Raw genomic sequence first — 13,564 nt, forward strand, 5'->3', positions numbered from 1 at the left:
CCAATAATTCAATAATCGATAGCTAAAACTATAAATGTAGCTCTTCTTACTGGGCGATTGCATCAACTTAGATGCTTCTCCTGTGTTCTACTGTGCTGCTTGTATTGTCCCCACATACCGCAGCACGCGACAAGGGCTGGCAGACCATAAATGTAACCGTTTCAGAGAGAAATGCGACCAATGTGACGATCTCGCGTTATATCGATTCGATGGTGAATGACGAAACACGGAGATTTTCTAAGGGTTTTACTACATATTAACACTTTTCACATTTTCTCGTGTTACGTGGCTGCCAGTCCTCGGTTCATGCAAAATCTTAAGGTCCTAGGTCATGTCAAGGTACCAAACCGACCAATAATTCAATAATCGATAACTAAAACTATAAATGTAGCTCTTCTTACTGGGCGATTGCATCAACTTAGATGCTTCTCCTGTGTTCTACTGTGCTGCTTGTATTGTCCCCACATAACCCAGCACGCGACAAGGGCTGGCAGACCATAAATGTAACCGTTTCAGAGAGAAATGCGACCAATCTGACGATCTCGCTTTACATCGATTCGATGGTGAACGACGAAACTCGGAGATTTTCTAAGGTTTTTACTACATATTAACACTTTTCATATTTTCTCGTGTTACGTGGCTGCCAGTCCTCGGTTCATGCAAAATCTTAAGGTCCTCGGTCATGTCCAAGGCACCAAACCGACCAATAATTCAATAATCGATAACTAAAACTATAAATGTAGCTCTTCTTACTGGGCGATTGCATCAACTTAGATGCTTCTCCTGTGTTCTACTGTGCTGCTTGTATTGTCCCCACATACCGCAGCACGCGACAAGGGCTGGCAGACTATAAATGTAACCGTTTCAGAGAGAAATGCGACCAATGTGACGATCTCGCGTTATATCGATTCGATGGTGAGTGACGAAACACGGAGGTTTCTAAGGTTTTTACTACATATTAACACTTTTCACATTTTCTCGTGATACGTGGCTCCCAGTCCTCGGTTCATGCAAAATCTTAAGGTCCTCGGTCATGTCCAAGGCACCAAACCGACCAATAATTCAATAATCGATAACTAAAACTATAAATTTAGCTCTTTTTCCTGGGCGATTGCATGAACTTAGATGCTTCTCCTGTGTTCTACTGTGCTGCTTGCATTGTCCCCACATACCGCAGCACGCGACAAGGGCTGGCAGACCATAAATGTAACCGTTTCAGAGAGAAATGCGACCAATGTGACGATCTCGCGTTATATCGATTCGATGGTGAATGACGAAACACGGAGATTTTCTAAGGTTTTTACTACATATTAACACTTTTCACATTTTCTCGTGTTACGTGGCTGCCAGTCCTCGGTTCATGCAAAATCTTAAGGTCCTCGGTCATGTCCAAGGCACCAAACCGACCAATAATTCAATAATCGATAACTAAAACTATAAATGTAGCTCTTCTTACTGGGCGATTGCATCAACTTAGATGCTTCTCCTGTGTTCTACTGTGCTGCTTGTATTGTCCCCACATACCGCAGCACGCGACAAGGGCTGGCAGACCATAAATGTAACCGTTTCAGAGAGAAATGCGACCAATGTGACGATCTCGCGTTATATCGATTCGATGATGAATGACGAAACACGGAGATTTTCTAAGGTTTTTACTACATATTAACACTTTTCACATTTTCTCGTGTTACGTGGCTGCCAGTCCTCGGTTCATGCAAAATCTTATGGTCCTCGGTCATGTCCAAGGCACCAAACCGACCAATAATTCAATAATCGATAACTAAAACTATAAATGTAGCTCTTCTTACTGGGCGATTGCATCAACTTAGATGCTTCTCCTGTGTTCTACTGTGCTGCTTGTATTGTCCCCACATACCGCAGCACGCGACAAGGGCTGGCAGACCATAAATGTAACCGTTTCAGAGAGAAATGCGACCAATGTGACGATCTCGCGTTATATCGATTCGATGGTGAATGACGAAACACGGAGATTTTCTAAGGTTTTTACTACATATTAACACTTTTCACATTTTCTCGTGTTACGTGGCTGCCAGTCCTCGGTTCATGCAAAATCTTAAGGTCCTCGGTCATGTCCAAGGCACCAAACCGACCAATAATTCAATAATCGATAAATAAAACTATAAATGTAGCTCTTCTTACTGGGCGATTGCATCAACTTAGATGCTTCTCCTGTGTTCTACTGTGCTGCTTGTATTGTCCCCACATACCGCAGCACGCGACAAGGGCTGGCAGACCATAAATGTAACCGTTTCAGAGAGAAATGCGACCAATGTGACGATCTCGCGTTATATCGATTCGATGGTGAATGACGAAACACGGAGATTTTCTAAGGTTTTTACTACATATTAACACTTTTCACATTTTCTCGTGTTACGTGGCTGCCAGTCCTCGGTTCATGCAAAATCTTAAGGTCCTCGGTCATGTCCAGGGCACCAAACCGACCAATAATTCAATAATCGATAGCTAAAACTATAAATGTAGCTCTACTTACTGGGCGATTGCATCAACTTAGATGCTTCTCCTGTGTTCTACTGTGCTGCTTGTATTGTCCCCACATACCGCAGCACGCGACAAGGGCTGGCAGACCATAAATGTAACCGTTTCAGAGAGAAATGCGACCAATGTGCCGATCTCGCGTTATATCGATTCGATGGTGAATGACGAAACATGGAGATTTTCTAAGGTTTTTACTACATATTAACAATTTCACATTTTCTCGTGTTACGTGGCTGCCAGTCCTCGGTTCATGCAAAATCTTAAGGTCCTCGGTCATGTCCAAGGCACCAAACCGACCAATAATTCAATAATCGATAACTAAAACTATAAATGTAGCTCTTCTTACTGGGCGATTGCATCAACTTAGAGGCTTCTCCTGTGTTCTACTGTGAGCTTGTATTGTCCCCACATACCGCAGCACGCGACAAGGGCTGGCAGACCATAAATGTAACCGTTTCAGAGAGAAATGCGACCAATGTGACGATCTCGCGTTATATCGATTCGATGGTGAATGACGAAACACGGAGATTTTCTAAGGTTTTTACTACATATTAACACTTTTCACATTTTCTCGTGTTACGTGGCAGCCAGTCCTCGGTTCATGCAAATTCTTAAGCTCCTAGGTCATGTCCAAGGCACCAAACCGACCAATAATTCAATAATCGATAGCTAAAACTATAAATGTAGCTCTTCTTACTGGGCGATTGCATCAACTTAGATGCTTCTCCTGTGTTCTACTGTGCTGCTTGTATTGTCCCCACATACCGCAGCACGCGACAAGGGCTGGCAGACCATAAATGTAACCGTTTCAGAGAGAAATGCGACCAATGTGACGATCTCGCGTTATATCGATTCGATGGTGACGAAACACGGAGATTTTCTAAGGTTTTTACTACATATTAACACTTTTCACATTTTCTCGTGTTACGTGGCTGCCAGTCCTCGGTTCATGCAAAATCTTAAGGTCCTCGGTCATGTCCAAGGCACCAAACCGACCAATAATTCAATAATCGATAACTAAAACTATAAATGTAGCTCTTCTTACTGGGCGATTGCATCAACTTAGATGCTTCTCCTGTGTTCTACTGGGCTGCTTGTATTGTCCCCACATACCGCAGCACGCGACAAGGGCTCGCAGACCATAAATGTAACCGTTTCAGAGAGAAATGCGACCAATGTGACGATCTCGCGTTATATCGATTCGATGGTGAATGACGAAACACGGAGATTTTCTAAGGTTTTTACTACATATTAACACCTTTCACATTTTCTCGTGTTACGTGGGTACCAGTCCTCGGTTCATGCACTTTCTTAAGATCCTCGGTCATGTCCAAGGCACCAAACCGACCAATAATTCAATAATCGATAACTAAAACTATAAATGTAGCTCTTCTTACTGGGCGATTGCATCAACTTAGATGCTTCTCCTGTGTTCTACTGTGCTGCTTGTATTGTCCCCACATAACCCAGCACGCGACAAGGGCTGGCAGACCATAAATGTAACCGTTTCAGAGAGAAATGCGACCAATGTGACGATCTCGCGTTATATCGATTCGATGGTGAATGACGAAACACGGAGATTTTCTAAGGTTTTTACTACATATTAACACTTTTCACATTTTCTCGTGTTACGTGGCTGCCAGTCCTCGGTTCATGCAAAATCTTAAGGTCCTCGGTCATGTCCAAGGCACCAAACCGACCAATAATTCAATAATCGATAACTAAAACTATAAATGTAGCTCTTCTTACTGGGCGATTGCATCAACTTAGATGCTTCTCCTGTGTTCTACTGTGCTGCTTGTATTGTCCCCACATACCGCAGCACGCGACAAGGGCTGGCAGACCATAAATGTAACCGTTTCAGAGAGAAATGTGACCAATGTGACGATCTCGCGTTATATCGATTCGATGGTGAATGACGAAACACGGAGATTTTCTAAGGTTTTTACTACATATTAACACTTTTCACATTTTCTCGTGTTACGTGGCTGCCAGTCCTCGGTTCATGCAAAATCTTAAGGTCCTCGGTCATGTCCAAGGCACCAAACCGACCAATAATTCAATAATCGATAAATAAAACTATAAATGTAGCTCTTCTTACTGGGCGATTGCATCAACTTAGATGCTTCTCCTGTGTTCTACTGTGCTGCTTGTATTGTCCCCACATACCGCAGCACGCGACAAGGGCTGGCAGACCATAAATGTAACCGTTTCAGAGAGAAATGCGACCAATGTGACGATCTCGCGTTATATCGATTCGATGGTGAATGACGAAACACGGAGATTTTCTAAGGTTTTTACTACATATTAACACTTTTCACATTTTCTCGTGTTACGTGGCTGCCAGTCCTCGGTTCATGCAAAATCTTAAGGTCCTCGGTCATGTCCAGGGCACCAAACCGACCAATAATTCAATAATCGATAGCTAAAACTATAAATGTAGCTCTTCTTACTGGGCGATTGCATCAACTTAGATGCTTCTCCTGTGTTCTACTGTGCTGCTTGTATTGTCCCCACATACCGCAGCACGCGACAAGGGCTGGCAGACCATAAATGTAACCGTTTCAGAGAGAAATGCGACCAATGTGCCGATCTCGCGTTATATCGATTCGATGGTGAATGACGAAACATGGAGATTTTCTAAGGTTTTTACTACATATTAACAATTTCACATTTTCTCGTGTTACGTGGCTGCCAGTCCTCGGTTCATGCAAAATCTTAAGGTCCTCGGTCATGTCCAAGGCACCAAACCGACCAATAATTCAATAATCGATAACTAAAACTATAAATGTAGCTCTTCTTACTGGGCGATTGCATCAACTTAGATGCTTCTCCTGTGTTCTACTGTGAGCTTGTATTGTCCCCACATACCGCAGCACGCGACAAGGGCTGGCAGACCATAAATGTAACCGTTTCAGAGAGAAATGCGACCAATGTGACGATCTCGCGTTATATCGATTCGATGGTGACGAAACACGGAGATTTTCTAAGGTTTTTACTACATATTAACACTTTTCACATTTTCTCGTGTTACGTGGCTGCCAGTCCTCGGTTCATGCAAATACTTAAGGTCCTAGGTCATGTCCAAGGCACCAAACCGACCAATAATTCAATAATCGATAGCTAAAACTATAAATGTAGCTCTTCTTACTGGGCGATTGCATCAACTTAGATGCTTCTCCTGTGTTCTACTGTGCTGCTTGTATTGTCCCCACATACCGCAGCACGCGACAAGGGCTGGCAGACCATAAATGTAACCGTTTCAGAGAGAAATGCGACCAATGTGACGATCTCGCGTTATATCGATTCGATGGTGAATGACGAAACACGGAGATTTTCTAAGGTTTTTACTACATATTAACACTTTTCACATTTTCTCGTGTTACGTGGCTGCCAGTCCTTGGTTCATGCAAAATCTTAAGGTCCTAGGTCATGTCAAGGCACCAAACCGACCAATAATTCAATAATCGATAACTAAAACTATAAATGTAGCTCTTCTTACTGGGCGATTGCATCAACTTAGATGCTTCTCCTGTGTTCTACTGTGCTGCTTGTATTGTCCCCACATAACCCAGCACGCGACAAGGGCTGGCAGACCATAAATGTAACCGTTTCAGAGAGAAATGCGACCAATGTGACGATCTCGCTTTACATCGATTCGATGGTGAACGACGAAACTCGGAGATTTTCTAAGGTTTTTACTACATATTAACACTTTTCATATTTTCTCGTGTTACGTGGCTGCCAGTCCTCGGTTCATGCAAAATCTTAAGGTCCTCGGTCATGTCCAAGGCACCAAACCGACCAATAATTCAATAATCGATAACTAAAACTATAAATGTAGCTCTTCTTACTGGGCGATTGCATCAACTTAGATGCTTCTCCTGTGTTCTACTGTGCTGCTTGTATTGTCCCCACATACCGCAGCACGCGACAAGGGCTGGCAGACTATAAATGTAACCGTTTCAGAGAGAAATGCGACCAATGTGACGATCTCGCGTTATATCGATTCGATGGTGAATGACGAAACACGGAGGTTTCTAAGGTTTTTACTACAAATTAACACTTTTCACATTTTCTCGTGATACGTGGCTCCCAGTCCTCGGTTCATGCAAAATCTTAAGGTCCTCGGTCATGTCCAAGGCACCAAACCGACCAATAATTCAATAATCGATAACTAAAACTATAAATTTAGCTCTTTTTACTGGGCGATTGCATCAACTTAGATGCTTCTCCTGTGTTCTACTGTGCTGCTTGCATTGTCCCCACATACCGCAGCACGCGACAAGGGCTGGCAGACCATAAATGTAACCGTTTCAGAGAGAAATGCGACCAATGTGACGATCTCGCGTTATATCGATTCGATGGTGAATGACGAAACACGGAGATTTTCTAAGGTTTTTACTACATATTAACACTTTTCACATTTTCTCGTGTTACGTGGCTGCCAGTCCTCGGTTCATGCAAAATCTTAAGGTCCTCGGTCATGTCGAAGGCACCAAACCGACCAATAATTCAATAATCGATAACTAAAACTATAAATGTAGCTCTTCTTACTGGGCGATTGCATCAACTTAGATGCTTCTCCTGTGTTCTACTGTGCTGCTTGTATTGTCCCCACATACCGCAGCACGCGACAAGGGCTGGCAGACCATAAATGTAACCGTTTCAGAGAGAAATGCGACCAATGTGACGATCTCGCGTTATATCGATTCGATGGTGAATGACGAAACACGGAGATTTTCTAAGGTTTTTACTACATATTAACACTTTTCACATTTTCTCGTGTTACGTGGCTGCCAGTCCTCGGTTCATGCAAAATCTTAAGGTCCTCGGTCATGTCCAAGGCACCAAACCGACCAATAATTCAATAATCGATAACTAAAACTATAAATGTAGCTCTTCTTACTGGGCGATTGCATCAACTTAGATGCTTCTCCTGTGTTCTACTGTGCTGCTTGTATTGTCCCCACATACCGCAGCACGCGACAAGGGCTGGCAGACCATAAATGTAACCGTTTCAGAGAGAAATGCGACCAATTTTGACGATCTCGCGTTATATCGATTCGATGGTGACGAAACACGGAGATTTTCTAAGGTTTTTACTACATATTAACACTTTTCACATTTCCTCGTGTTACGTGGCTGCCAGTCCTCGGTTCATGCAAAATCTTAAGGTCCTCGGTCATGTCCAAGGCACCAAACCGACCAATAATTCAATAATCGATAACTAAAACTATAAATGTAGCTCTTCTTACTGGGCGATTGCATCAACTTAGATGCTTCTCCTGTGTTCTACTGTGCTGCTTGTATTGTCCCCACATACCGCAGCACGCGACAAGGGCTGGCAGACCATAAATGTAACCGTTTCAGAGAGAAATGCGACCAATGTGACGATCTCGCGTTATATCGATTCGATGGTGAATGACGAAACACGGAGATTTTCTAAGGTTTTTACTACATATTAACACTTTTCACATTTTCTCGTGTTACGTGGCTGCCAGTCCTGGGTTCATGCAAAATCTTAAGGTCCTCGGTCAAGTCCAGGGCACCAAACCGACCAATAATTCAATAATCGATAGCTAAAACTATAAATGTAGCTCTTCTTACTGGGCGATTGCATCAACTTAGATGCTTCTCCTGTGTTCTACTGTGCTGCTTGTATTGTCCCCACATACCGCAGCACGCGACAAGGGCTGGCAGACCATAAATGTAACCGTTTCAGAGAGAAATGCGACCAATGTGCCGATCTCGCGTTATATCGATTCGATGGTGAATGACGAAACATGGAGATTTTCTAAGGTTTTTACTACATATTAACAATTTCACATTTTCTCGTGTTACGTGGCTGCCAGTCCTCGGTTCATGCAAAATCTTAAGGTCCTCGGTCATGTCCAAGGCACCAAACCGACCAATAATTCAATAATCGATAACTAAAACTATAAATGTAGCTCTTCTTACTGGGCGATTGCATCAACTTAGATGCTTCTCCTGTGTTCTACTGTGAGCTTGTATTGTCCCCACATACCGCAGCACGCGACAAGGGCTGGCAGACCATAAATGTAACCGTTTCAGAGAGAAATGCGACCAATGTGACGATCTCGCGTTATATCGATTCGATGGTGAATGACGAAACACGGAGATTTTCTAAGGTTTTTACTACATATCAACACTTTTCACATTTTCTCGTGTTACGTGGCAGCCAGTCCTCGGTTCATGCAAATTCTTAAGCTCCTAGGTCATGTCCAAGGCACCAAACCGACCAATAATTCAATAATCGATAACTAAAACTATAAATGTAGCTCTTCTTACTGGGCGATTGCATCAACTTAGATGCTTCTCCTGTGTTCTACTGTGCTGCTTATATTGTCCCCACATACCGCAGCACGCGACAAGGGCTGGCAGACCATAAATGTAACCGTTTCAGAGAGAAATGCGACCAATGTGACGATCTCGCGTTATATCGATTCGATGGTGAATGACAAAACACGGAGATTTTCTAAGGTTTTTACTACATATTAACACTTTTCACATTTTCTCGTGTTACGTGGCTGCCAGTCCTCGGTTCATGCAAAATCTTAAGGTCCTCGGTCATGTCCAAGGCACCAAACCGACCAATAATTCAATAATCGATAACTAAAACTATAAATGTAGCTCTTCTTACTGGGCGATTGCATCAACTTAGATGCTTCTCCTGTGTTCTACTGTGCTGCTTGTATTGTCCCCACATACCGCAGCACGCGACAAGGGCTGGCAGACCATAAATGTAACCGTTTCAGAGAGAAATGCGACCAATCTGACGATCTCGCGTTATATCGATTCGATGGTGAATGACGAAACACGGAGATTTTCTAAGGTTTTTACTACATATTAACACTTTTCACATTTTCTCGTGTTACGTGGGTACCAGTCCTCGGTTCATGCACTTTCTTAAGGTCCTCGGTCATGTCCAAGGCACCAAACCGACCAATAATTCAATAATCGATAACTAAAACTATAAATGTAGCTCTTCTTACTGGGCGATTGCATCAACTTAGATGCTTCTCCTGTGTTCTACTGTGCTGCTTGTATTGTCCCCACATACCGCAGCACGCGACAAGGGCTGGCAGACCATAAATGTAACCGTTTCAGAGAGAAATGCGACCAATGTGACGATCTCGCGTTATATCGATTCGATGGTGAATGACGAAACACGGAGATTTTCTAAGGTTTTTACTACATATTAACACTTTTCACATTTTCTCGTGTTACGTGGCTGCCAGTCCTCGGTTCATGCAAAATCGTAAGGTCCTAGGTCATGTCCAAGGCACCAAACCGACCAACAATTCAATAATCGATAACTAAAACTATAAATGTAGCTCTTCTTACTGGGCGATTGCATCAACTTAGATGCTTCTCCTGTGTTCTACTGTGCTGCTTGTATTGTCCCCACATAACCCAGCACGCGACAAGGGCTGGCAGACCATAAATGTAACCGTTTCAGAGAGAAATGCGACCAATGTGACGATCTCGCGTTATATCGATTCGATGGTGAATGACGAAACACGGAGATTTTCTAAGGTTTTTACTACATATTAACACTTTTCACATTTTCTCGTGTTACGTGGCTGCCAGTCCTCGGTTGATGCATAATCTTAAGGTCCTCGGTCATGTCCAAGGCACCAAACCGACCAATAATTCAATAATCGATAACTAAAACTATAAATGTAGCTCTTCTTACTGGGCCATTGCATCAACTTAGATGCTTCTCCTGTGTTCTACTGTGCTGCTTGTATTGTCCCCACATAACCCAGCACGCGACAAGGGCTGGCAGACCATAAATGTAACCGTTTCAGAGAGAAATGCGACCAATATGACGATCTCGCGTTCTATCGATTCGATGGTGAATGACGAAACACGGAGATTTTCTAAGGTTTTTACTACATATTAACACTTTTAACATTTTCTCGTGTTATGTGGCTGCCAGTCCTCGGTTCATGCAAAATCTTAAGGTCCTCGGTCATGTCCAAGGCACCAAACCGACCAATAATTCAATAATCGATAACTAAAACTATAAATGTAGCTCTTCTTACTGGGCCATTGCATCAGCTTAGATGCTTCTCCTGTGTTCTACTGTGCTGCTTGTATTGTCCCCACATACCGCAGCACGCGACAGGGGCTGGCAGACCATAAATGTAACCGTTTCAGAGAGAAATGCGACCAATGTGACGATCTCGCGTTATATCGATTCGATGGTGAATGACGAAACACGGAGATTTTCTAAGGTTTTTACTACATATTAACACTTTTCACATTTTCTCGTGTTACGTGGCTGCCAGTCCTCGGTTCATGCAAAATCTTAAGGTCCTAGGTCATGTCCAAGGCACCAAACCGACCAACAATTCAATAATCGATAACTAAAACTATAAATGTAGCTCTTCTTACTGGGCGATTGCATCAACTTAGATGCTTCTCCTGTGTTCTACTGTGCTGCTTGTATTGTCCCCACATAACCCAGCACGCGACAAGGGCTGGCAGACCATAAATGTAACCGTTTCAGAGAGAAATGCGACCAATGTGACGATCTCGCGTTATATCGATTCGATGGTGAATGACGAAACACGGAGATTTTCTAAGGTTTTTACTACATATTAACACTTTTCACATTTTCTCGTGTTACGTGGCTGCCAGTCCTCGGTTGATGCATAATCTTAAGGTCCTCGGTCATGTCCAAGGCACCAAACCGACCAATAATTCAATAATCGATAACTAAAACTATAAATGTAGCTCTTCTTACTGGGCGATTGCATCAACTTAGATGCTTCTCCTGTGTTCTACTGTGCTGCTTGTATTGTCCCCACATACCGCAGCACGCGACAAGGGCTGGCAGACCATAAATGTAACCGTTTCAGAGAGAAATGCGACCAATGTGACGATCTCGCGTTATATCGATTCGATGGTGAATGACGAAACACGGAGATTTTCTAAGGTTTTTACTACATATTAACACTTTTCACATTTTCTCGTGTTACGTGGCTGCCAGTCCTCGGTTCATGCAAAATCTTAAGGTCCTAGGTCATGTCCAAGGCACCAAACCGACCAACAATTCAATAATCGATAACTAAATCTATAAATGTAGCTCTTCTTACTGGGCGATTGCATCAACTTAGATGCTTCTCCTGTGTTCTACTGTGCTGCTTGTATTGTCCCCACATAACCCAGCACGCGACAAGGGCTGGCAGACCATAAATGTAACCGTTTCAGAGAGAAATGCGACCAATGTGACGATCTCGCGTTATATCGATTCGATGGTGAACGACGAAACTCGGAGATTTTCTAAGGTTTTTACTACATATTAACACTTTTCATATTTTCTCGTGTTACGTGGCTGCCAGTCCTCGGTTCATGCAAAATCTTAAGGTCCTCGGTCATGTCCAAGGCACCAAACCGACCAATAATTCAATAATCGATAACTAAAACTATAAATGTAGCTCTTCTTACTGGGCGATTGCATCAACTTAGATGCTTCTCCTGTGTTCTACTGTGCTGCTTGTATTGTCCCCACATACCGCAGCACGCGACAAGGGCTGGCAGACCATAAATGTAACCGTTTCAGAGAGAAATGCGACCAATGTGACGATCTCGCGTTATATCGATTCGATGGTGAATGACGAAACACGGAGATTTTCTAAGGTTTTTACTACATATTAACACTTTTCACATTTTCTCGTGTTACGTGGCTGCCAGTCCTCGGTTCATGCAAAATCTTAAGGTCCTCGGTCTGTCCAAGGCATCAAACCGACCAATAATTCAATAATCGATAACTAAAACTATAAATGTAGCTCTTTTTACTGGGCGATTGCATCAACTTAGATGCTTCTCCTGTGTTCTACTGTGCTGCTTGTATTGTCCCCACATACCGCAGCACGCGACAAGGGCTGGCAGACCATAAATGTAACCGTTTCAGAGAGAAATGCGACCAATGTGACGATCTCGCGTTATATCGATTCGATGGTGAATGACGAAACACGGAGATTTTCTAAGGTTTTTACTACATATTAACACTTTTCACATTTTCTTGTGTTACGTGGCTGCCAGTCCTCGGTTCATGCAAAATCTTAAGGTCCTCGGTCATGTCCAAGGCACCAAACCAACCAATAATTCAGTAATCGATAACTAAAACTATATATGTAGCTCTTCTTACTGGGCGATTGCATCAACTTAGATGCTTCTCGTGTGTTCTACTGTGCTGCTTGTATTGTCCCCACATACCGCAGCACGCGACAAGGGCTGGCAGACCATAAATGTAACCGTTTCAGAGAGAAATGCGACCAATGTGACGATCTCGCGTTATATCGATTCGATGGTGAATGACGAAACACGGGGATTTTCTAAGGTTTTTACTACTTATTAACACTTTTCACATTTTCTCGTGTTACGTGGCTGCCAGTCCTCGGTTCATGCAAAATCTTAAGGTCCTCGGTCATGTCCAAGGCACCAAACCGACCAATAATTCAATAATCGATAACAAAAACTATAAATGTAGCTCTTCTTACTGGGCGATTGCATCAACTTAGATGCTTCTCCTGTGTTCTACTGTGCTGCTTGAATTGTCCCCACATACCGCAGCACGCGACAGGGGCTGGCAGACCATAAATGTAACCGTTTCAGAGAGAAATGCGACCAATGTGACGATCTCGCGTTATATCGATTCGATGGTGAATGACGAAACACGGAGATTTTCTAAGGTTTTTACTACATATTAACACTTTTCACATTTTCTCGTGTTACGTGGCTGCCAGTCCTCAGTTCATGCAAAATCTTAAGGTCCTAGGTCATGTCCAAGGCACCAAACCGACCAACAATTCAATAATCGATAACTAAAACTATAAATGTAGCTCTTCTTACTGGGCGATTGCATCAACTTAGATGCTTCTCCTGTGTTCTACTGTGCTGCTTGTATTGTCCCCACATAACCCAGCACGCGACAAGGGCTGGCAGACCATAAATGTAACCGTTTCAGAGAGAAATGCGACCAATGTGACGATCTCGCGTTATATCGATTCGA

Source organism: Schistocerca nitens, chromosome 12 (genome assembly GCF_023898315.1).
Source record: "Schistocerca nitens isolate TAMUIC-IGC-003100 chromosome 12, iqSchNite1.1, whole genome shotgun sequence".
Classification (NCBI taxonomy): domain Eukaryota; kingdom Metazoa; phylum Arthropoda; class Insecta; order Orthoptera; family Acrididae; genus Schistocerca; species Schistocerca nitens.